The sequence below is a fragment of the Condylura cristata genome, unplaced genomic scaffold (genome assembly GCF_000260355.1).
Source record: "Condylura cristata isolate star-nosed mole 26May11 unplaced genomic scaffold, ConCri1.0 scaffold00020, whole genome shotgun sequence".
NCBI classification, from domain to species: Eukaryota; Metazoa; Chordata; class Mammalia; order Eulipotyphla; family Talpidae; genus Condylura; species Condylura cristata.
The window spans coordinates 12371287-12381803 of NW_004567121.1; positions in this window are offsets into that span (position 1 = coordinate 12371287).

The following is a 10517-nucleotide window of genomic DNA, read 5'->3' on the forward strand; positions in this document are numbered from 1 at the left end:
TCTGCTCCCCACTCTGTATCTGGTGAATCCTCTCACTGCCCCTGCACCTCTGGCCTGTACCCCAGTTCTGTATGCATAAATAAATAAATCTTCAAAAAAAATCAGACCTGCAAATCTCCTGTTACAATGATTCCATGCAGGGTAATGAGAGAATGTTCAGGTTTTGGGGAGCTGAGATAAATGGGATTGTTTCACTCATGGAACAACTGTGAGAATATAAAAAAGAGGAAAAAAAATGTTATTCAACATTCTCTAAGTATTACAACTCTATAGTTTATTTTCAGTGCAGCATTCAACTTATTTTTGATCTTGCCAGACCTCACTTTCCTCATCTATGAAATAGGAAACTAGATAGTTGAGAAAAAATTGTGACATGATAAGTAATGTGATCTCACCACACCTTAAATGAATTATCTAAATGAATGAATGAATGTACAGTTCTGGTATAACAGTAGGAAAGAAAAAGGCACAACCCAGATACTACTTTAAAACAGAATTTCCCCATGTAAACATTTCTTTGTGTGTGTGTGTTTAATCAAAGCCATGTTTAAATATTAAATAGATGGTTTTACGGCCTCAAGGACTAGTCTGGAGAATCCATCTAGATTGGCATAAACCTGTTGGGGTGAATGATCCTACTTGCTATTCAGTTTAGTGTTTACCAGCAAGCATTCAGTCAGAGCACTGTGCTAAAGGCTGCTGGCAAATCTTCCCATGATGGCTGAGCTGAAATGAATACCAAGGCAGTGTCAGCTGCTGCCTTTCATTAGATTCTCTTTGACTGAGTCGAATATTAAAACAAGGCCACCTGATAGAGTCATCTTGGATTCCTGGAGGAAGGGACTGGAGGTGCCGCAAGCAAAATGAGGTGCAGGTGGGATGGCATAATAAGTTCTGCAATTTACAAGTGTTAATATGAAAAATCAGAATGTGAACCTCACTGGAAAGGATCTATAGGCTATTTATCTACTCAAAGTGACCTTGTAATCTATCAGTCATTAAAGTGATAGCAAAGAACATGAATGCCACCCTGTGGCTACCAGCAGAAATTATACTTAATGTAACATAATTTTACATAATTAGTGAGTAATGGAAATGTGATTAAAAGAAATCATGCAGATGCCAGGAGAAAGAGGGGCAACCCAGATAAACAGTTATCACTGGTAATTTATGACTCAGAGAGTCATTAGCCAAAATCAGAAGGGAAAAAATGCCTAGTCTCTGCTCTAAATAATGAAACCAAACGAAAATCTGATTACAAACACACAAAGCACTAGACAAAGACATAAACAGATTATCAGTCCCAACAGAGAGGGGAAGTTTATGTGTTTTGCAGCATCCTCGTCTTCATCATCAAGCATGCTAAGATCATAGGGCCCTCCCATGTGTACAAACAAATATGCTCCCACATATTCCAACACACCGCCTTACAAATAAATGTGCACATTCCAGTTCACACACACATTGATTCACTTACTTTCTTCTGAGTTTTTTCCTTCACCAGACTAATGCAAAAACAAGTGACTTAATTCATTTATTTTCTGGAAAATAAATGGAAACACTGCCCTGTGTTCTGGGGCTACAGCAGAAGCCACAGCCCTCATTGTGCTTACATTCCAGGGTGGCCAGCAGACCCTAGGTACATTAGGTGGCAAACAATTCTTTGAACAAAACTGGATAAATGAATAGTAAGTACAGAAGAATAAGAGAGGAGGGTATGTTTCTTTAATAAGATGACATTTGATTCAGTGAGAAAGCATCTACATGACATCTTTAGGACAAAGAAATTTCCAGGCAAATGAGAGTTCAGTGCAAAGGCACTGAGGCCAAGTTTGCTGGGTGTGTCTGCGGAGCCCTGAGGCCTTGCTTGGCAAAGACCAAATGAGAGGAGTTTGTGCAGGAGAAAGGAGAGGTTATGGTAGTGGGTGGGCAGTTTTGGACTATTTTGGGGACGTTGGCTTTTACTAAAAATTTGAGCTGTTGACTTATTCTGACTGATGTTTTCAAGAAGTCAGTCTGACTTCAATGTGGAAAAGGGACTATAAGGGGAATATCAAGGAGGTTATTCCAGTAGATGCTGGCTGTGATTTGGTCCAAGGTAGCAGCAAGGGGTGCAGTAGCAATGGACAGCTAGTAAATGTTGAGGCAAAATCATTTACAGTTGGATTCAGTAGTGGTGTATAAAAAAGCAAAGAGGGTTTGGGAATGAGTGGTATGAAGAATGAAGCTGTTTCTAACTGGTTTGAGAAACTGAAAGAAGAATGTTTAGGTGAGGAAATTTGGGAGTTCTGCTTGGGCTGAGATAAGTTTGGGACATTTTAGTTTTCTAAATAGAGGTGTGAGGTTAAAGAATAAGATTACCAATTTAGCAAGTAAAATACATATACCCAACCCCACTTAAATTTGTGTTTCAGAGAAACAATAATTTATTGTTGTAATACATTTACTTATTTAATTATAGAAAATACTATATTTACTTCCACTAAAAGATTATTCCTTGTTTATCATAAATCCATATTTGATTGTATTTTGTCTGGCAATGCTAGTCAAGCAGGCATTTGCATCTCTAATATGAGGGCAAGACAGAATTATTGATAGGGATATAAATTAGGAGTCATCATCGTATAGGTGGCATTTAACAACTAAACCTGATTGAGATTATCTGGAGACAAATATGAAAAGAAGAGACAAGACTTGAGAATATCCTTTGGCACAAAATTCTTAATAGCACAGCATGGCTGTCAGGCTCCAAAACATTCACGTCTTCATTAGTCTTCAGACAAGAACCACCGAATTATCCACATCTGAACCTCTCAGAAGCTGATAGAGGGCATTCCAAAACTGCGTTTCCTCCAATGTGTCTGCTCTAATACGTATTCCACCACATCTTCCCTTTTCTCACACCAAGAGCCTCTGTAAAGGACAGGGACAAATAGGCAGAATTTCTCACAATCAAGATATAAAGCAAAGAAATCTCACATACTCCATCTTGGATCACCATAGTAACATAAATTCTGAAATTATTTAGCCTGCTTCCAAATTCCACCTCCAGGGTGAGCAAAATCACTGAAGATGTATTAGGCTAGTAAAGGCCAGTGAAATATGTGTCTTAATGCCAATGTTTCAAACGTAAGATAAGGAACATGAAAATTTGTGTAGCTCTCCATTTCAGTTCACTTAAAAATTGTTTAGACTACTCCATGGAGGAAGGGTGGGTCATCTGAAGATTAACATGCAGTCAAGTGGATAAATGAAGCAGATTACTAGATATGGCTGTTGGGAAGCCTGTAGAGAGCTGGAGGTAGGCCTGCATGCTTCAGCTGTCTTACATAGTCTGATCTGCACTTAGCCCACTTTCAGAACATTCAAAAAAGACCTTTTAGCTGGATCTTATTCTTGTCTTTTCATGGCATCAAAGTGATATAACACACAAATCATCAAAGAATCCACCTTTTTATCAGACACATGATTTTTGTCTTGTTCTGTGCTTCCAACTTGTTTGATCCTGAGTTTGTTAGATTGCTCCATCTGTAAAATGGAGCTTTTGATAGTAACTTGCATACAGAATTTTGTAAAATTGAAAAAGGAACCCACTTTTCCAAAAGTGCTCAGTGTTTGAATTATTGTTATATTCAAGAATGTTATTGCTATTCAGGAAGAGTTGTTATGTTGAGGAATGTTATTGCTATTTAGAAGGAGTCTATCTGTGAAAAATAGTGCAGTATTCAAAGCATAATCGACTATGAAAAATGTATCATCCATATTTTTCACATCTAATTGCTTCCCAAGCTTTTTTCTTTGCAACACGTAGTGAATTCTCCTTTAATGGAACCACTGGCTCTAGGAGAACATTGGGGCCTTCACAGATTCCAGCTCCACCCTAAACTTCTGCAGTGACTCTAGAAGTACTCCACTAATTTTAGCATGCTGTCACTGGGATATTTAGACATAGCTATCCTACTGGGCATTGCAGCATGCCTTTGGAAAACTAAAACTATAGAAAGAAATATAATTAATGAAAAAGCATATAATGTATACATGTTAAATAAGGATACTACAAGTCATAATTAAAGAAGTCAACAAATTCAGCTTCCCTGAAAAGAATATAATTTTTAGAATAAGTGGTAAAGCGGAATTTAGAGACAAAGATTCGATTTGCCCTACATGTATAGCTTCTCAATGGCCAGAGGTCATGTCCAAGTACACAATCCCGGAGAAAAGACTTTGACGTGTCTCAAGCACACCTTTTTTACTCCTACTTTGTCTAGACCATGGTCTAATTCCTGCTTTTCCCATCCCTTTCCTCTTTATTCCTGGAAAGGGTGAGCACAGCTTCCCCTTCCAGACCATTGAAATGTCACAAAGGTGTCCACTTGTAAAATAGCATCACAGTATTATTCATGGCTATAACGTAGGGATCATCCCCTAAACTGTGTTACTTAATGGATAACTCTAGATTACAGAAGACAGGGAAATTTTCTTTGTTTCCTATTATTTATTAGCAAGAATACATAATGATTTTTTAGAGAAGTAGGGTGGCTATAGTTTTGGTCCATATTTTAAAAGTAAACAAGTATGTAGAAAAATAATCATTTAAGATACTATACAAAATGGCTGGTATTTAACCATTTTTTGCCCTTCATACACAGCAATATAATGAAGTCCAACATAATAGAAAAATTACATTGTTTTACTAATTGCATATTACCCCTGGAAGAAAAATGTACAAGAATACTGAAGTAGAATGTGTCATCACACAAAGACATTGCAGGCAACCAGTATCATTCAGAGAAAAACAAATGTTTTCTGAACACCTTTTCAGTTTTAACTATAAAGATACTTTTCAAACACCTTATCTCCATTTTATACTTGTGAAGCTTAAGGACCACCAAAAATAAATTGAACAAGCATAATATAAATTGATGGCCAACAAGTTCCTCATTATTTAGTGTCAAATTCTTGGCACAAAGTTGGATATTGAGAATAAGAAAATATCAGATTCAAACTATGTGTTCCTGAGGCATCACTCCTGCATAGATGTCACATTCTCTCCCTTCCAAACCTACTGAGTGAGTAGATTTCAGACCTTTCTTTAAAAAGAAGACCCTGAAGACTGCTTTGAGGCAGGAAGGAAACATCAGTGAGTCCCCATGAAAAGGGGGATCAGGAGTCAGTTCAAAGGGACACTTTCAAGAGTTCTACCCTTTCTCCATCATAGGTATAGTCAAAGATACTTATGGAACATATGTGTACTGACTCATTAAATTATTTAAACTCATTCAGAGTCTGGACATGAAGACAATATATTCCTATGCAGTCTTTTCTTTGTTAAAATACAATCCTAGGGCCCTCCCTGGTGGCGCAGCCGGTTAAAGCACAGCACTGAGAATCTAAAGCCGCTTCCGCATGAGTTCGAATCCCGCCTGCCCTGGAGGTGACCACATGGCATGGCAGACCTCTCCTGACCTGCCCGCTGCTCCCCTCAGCAGTGTACTTCATCAATCTGCCTGTTCTGTTCCCCACTCTGTCTCTGGTGAAGCCTCTCGGCGCCCCTAAGCTTCTGGCCTGTACCCCAGTTCTGTATGTACAAATAAATGAATGTAAAAAAAAAATACAATCCTAATCATTATGTCATCAACTCTGCAAGATAAGTGGGAAAGATAACAGTATCTCTGAGTAGATGAGAAATATGGAATTTTAAAAAAATACTTAGACAAAAATTTATTAGATAATCAAAGTGAAGTTACAAACCCAGGAAACAATTGACAGATTTTACTCTGTGAGAACTGTTCTTGCAGTGATAAATTTGAATTGAGTTGATATAGACAGGAACAGTGAGTCACTAACATCAAAAATGTAATTGTTCTTGACAGGGGACTTCCAGTTCTAAGTTGTTTTTTCTAAAGATATGTTGATGTTGTTTATGAGCAAAGGGAAGTAGTGCTGGGATTTAATCTTCTCCTTTCTGAAGGATGCACAATGGGAAGAGGCTGGACATCCATTGTTTGAATCTTCTTCATCTGGCTTCTTGGTCATTAGTAGAAGATGAAAAGGCTGGCTTACTCCACGGCAGCAGATTTTGTATAATTGTTTCACAGACTTCAAATCCATGCTCTCTTGTCTGGAAGGGTCATTCCAAGATTTTTTATAGTCTGTTCAAAGTAATTTTTTTTCAAGTACTTATGCTATAATTTTCTCTTTTCTTGTGATCAAGGCATAAATTAAGTCCATAAAAGGATGTTTTCCATGTGCCATCAACAGGGATTGAATCTGCCTCATTAAGAGAATAATGTCGTAAAGCAATCCAACCAACTTAGAAATTTTACAAATAGATGTAGGAGAAGAAGAGAAGGCAACCATAAAATATTCTATGGACTACAGAATAATTAGAGTGAGCTGGCACAATCATGGCTTTAAGTATTTATGAATTTAAAATTTGCCTTTTATACATCTCCAAAAAGGAGATGCAAATGACCAACAGGTATATGAAAAAATGTTCAACATCACATAAAGTCAAGGAAATTAAAATCAAAACCACAATGAGATACCATCTTACACCAGTAAGAAAGATATATATTAAACAAAACAGAAACAAGGCCAATGCTAGTAAGGCCAATGCTACACTGCTGGTGGGAATGCAAAGTGGTCTAACCACCATGGCAAACTGTGTGGAGGATCATCACACTGCTAAAAATGGAGCTATCATATGAACCAGCAATTCCATAATGAGGACTCTATCCAAATGACACAAAACCTTTAATTCAAACTAATGTTTGTGGGCCTCCCTGGTGATATGAGTGGTTAAAGCACAGCACTATGAAACTATCTGCAGCCACTGCAGCACGAGTTCAATTCCCGGCCAGGGAGGTGATCTGCATGGTACAGCAGATCTCTCCTGTCTTGCCTGGTGAATTCTCTTACCTCCCATACCTGAACTGTATCCCAATGCTTGCATACATAATTATAGACTTTTTAAAAAATATATTGTTTGAATTAATGCACTCCTGTGTTTATTGCAGCACCAGTTACTATAGGTAATATATGGAAACAACACATATGCCCCAAGATAGATGACTGTATCATGATGATGTGGTATATATACTCAGTGGAATAGTATTCAGTGATCAAAAATGATAAACTCATGCAATTTGCAACAACATGGGTGGAGCTAGAAGGGATTATGCTCAGTGAAACAAGCCAGAAGGAGGAAGAAAAATATCAGATGGTTCACTTATAGGAGGGAATAAGCAATCAGGAAATAATAATAATAAATAAAGCAAAATTAATATGCAGCTATAAATTGAAGACATTCTGCAGGGGAGAGGGAGGAAAAGGGATCAAAACAGAAAAGGGAAAACTGCAAGGGACTATGGTGGTGGTTCCTGGGTGGTGATGGGAATTTTATGGGGACCACACCTAGGAGAAGAAAGCAAACATTGCACATAAATGAACATGTATGTGTGTATGTATATATGTATATATATATATATGTATACACACATACATAAATATATATACACATGCATATATACACACATAAATGAAATGAACATTTCAAATGAAATGAAATGAAATGTGTAAATGAACATATATACATATATATTTTATATATATATATAAAACCATAGGTTATGTATATATAATGCATGCCTTTATTGTCTTCTACTTTTTAAGTCTTATGCTAGTTATATGATTCACAGATTGTAAGTTCCAGAAGCCTAAGGGATTATCTTACAAATAATAAAAAATAGGTCCTTGAACATTATCAGCTTAACTGTGTCGGCCCACTTACACATGGATTTTTTTTCACTAAATGTAAAAAGCACATTGTAGTCATATTGGTGCTTCTTTATTATCAGTGGATGACATCATTATACCTATAAATATATGTCTTTCTCACAAGAAAATACAGAAATTTTGTTAATAAGGAGATTGAGCCTGTGTATTTGTTCAGACCTCACAGGCATTGTGTGAGTAATGACTAGTATGCAGGCTTCCTGATTGTTCAGTTTTGTTAATAACATGCTTTGGGTCTCAAGAGATTGGAGAACCAGCTCTGCAACCAATTTCTTTGGTAATCACAAGTATCGGCTTTGTTGGTTGTAAAATATAGCAGCATCTATTTCATGAGCTATAGGCTTTGCTCAATTAATGTTGGTTATCTTTCCTCTTGAGTCTTTCTTCCTACTCCTAAGCCTGCTTCCCAAACAAGGAGAATACTATGTTGAGAAAAGTGAAATAAGATAAATGGACATTCATAATGGCTAGCCATGAAAAATAGTGAAGGGAAAGAATTTTCTGGGTGAAAGTTTGATATCCCAAGAATATCTTTTTGAGTTTTGGAGCCTCCTATATAATGTTATCTAAATAACTGAAAACTATGGTTCCAATATGAAGCCAACATCCTTGTTCATTTTCTATTAAGCGTGAATAATATGTTTTAACCTGAGGCTTAAATATACTTTAAAACCTAATTAAAAAATGAAGATTACAATATACTTCCCCTTATCCAAAGGAAACAAAACACAAAGAAGTTGCCCTAAAGGTTAATGTGAAAAAGAACTTCTTGATTCTTTTACCTTTCTAAAACATTTCAATTCAAGCAGAAATTGAATATTGGATTAGCTTTAATGATGGATAGCAATTCTTTTAAATTACAATGCAGCCAACTCCGAATTATCCTTATTTACAACAGGAACCTATGAAATCCTAGAATAGCAGATTGCCTCAAAGTATGTTCTTGTCATAAAGGTCAGGATATGGGTAATATATGATTTGAGGAAATACAAACTATTTCTTCATGAACATATATCTTTGATGGAAGACACAATAAACAATTTAGTATAAGTTTTTCAATTAGGACAATTGACTGTCTCCTCCACTGTATGAAGGATATTGAGAGAATGGAACATGAGAATCTAGTTTTATTTTATTTAAAAGAATTTTAAAATGTTTTCCACATGAGTTAAATCATTCAGTATTTTTTCTTCCCCTTCTGACTTATTTCCCTAGCATAGGGAATAATAAGGTTTAATGTGGTAACACCAAATTCAATGGAAATACTCATTTCTGGTGCTTCTAGACAACATAGGTAGGCAAGAGCCCACCAATACCAAAATTTACCCATAACTTTTTACCACGATATGATGCTTTATTGAAGTTTGTAGGCTATTAACTATCATTTCTCAAGCTTGTTCATAAAATATTTATTCTTTTCTTCATTCAATAATTTATTATTTTTTTAATTGAGGTAACATTGGTTTACAGTGTAATCTATGATTAAGAAGTATAGGTGGAGATACTCACAACCAAATAGCCATGTTCCTCCACCAAAGTTCATTAATGCTCTCTACACTGTCTTCTCTCCTCCTGGTAACTTCAGTTCTACAGTCAGGTATCTATAGCTTGCTGCTGGTTTGGCTTTGTCTGACTTTTTGACTTCTTTCTTGATCTTTCACAATATAAGTGACACCATGCAATATTTGTCTTTCTCCTTATGATTTATTTCACTCAGCATAATACTCTTTAATTTCCTCCATATTGTTGCAGATGGCAAGAGTTTGTCTTTTTTTTTTTTTAATCACTAAATAGTGTTCTATATTTGTGCCCATACCTTATCTTCCTAATCTACTCAACTGTATTTGGGCACTTAGGTTGTTTCCATAGCTCGGCGATTATAAATAATGTGGCAATAAACAAAGAAAGGAGTGCACATACCCTTTCAAAAGAGTGTTTTTGTATTCTTTGGATAGCAACCCAGGAGCTGAATTCCTGTGTTTTGTGGAAGATTCATTTTTACTCTTTTCAGAAACTTCCACATAGTTTTCCATAGAAACTGGACCAACAGTGTAAAAGTATAGTTATTTTTGGTCCTTTTTGACATGAGTCAATCTCACAGGTGCAAGGTAGTTTCTCATTGTGGTTTTGATTAGCATTTTCCTATCAGTAAAAGAATTCGGTCTATTCCTTTTCAGATGTTGTGCCATGCTTGAATCCCTGGGATAAATCCCAGTTGGTCATAGTATAGGATCCTTTTATTGCATTATTGAATTCAGTTTGCTAAGATTTGTTGAGAAGTTTTACATCTATTTTCATGAGGGAAATTGGTTCATTGTTTTTAATTTTTTGTATTATCTTTGTCTGGTTTTGGTATTAGAGTGTCTCAGGATGGGTTTGGAAGTATTCCCTCTTTCTTAATCTTTTCAAAACATTCATCTTTGAAGGCGTCTGGTCCCAGGGTTTTGTATTTGGGGAATTTTGATAACTGTTTCAATTTCCTTGATTGTGCTCACTTTAGGCTTTCTGTTCTTTTTTTACACTCTTGGATAATTGTATTACTATATTTCTAAATAGTTATTTCTTCTACATTATATCATCTACCAGCATACAAGTGTTCATAGTAATCTCTTCTGATCCTCTGAATTTCTGAGATGTATGTTGTAACTCGTCTTCCTTCATTCTTTTATCTCTCTTTTTTTAAAAGATTTACTATATTTATAATTGTTTATTATTATTAT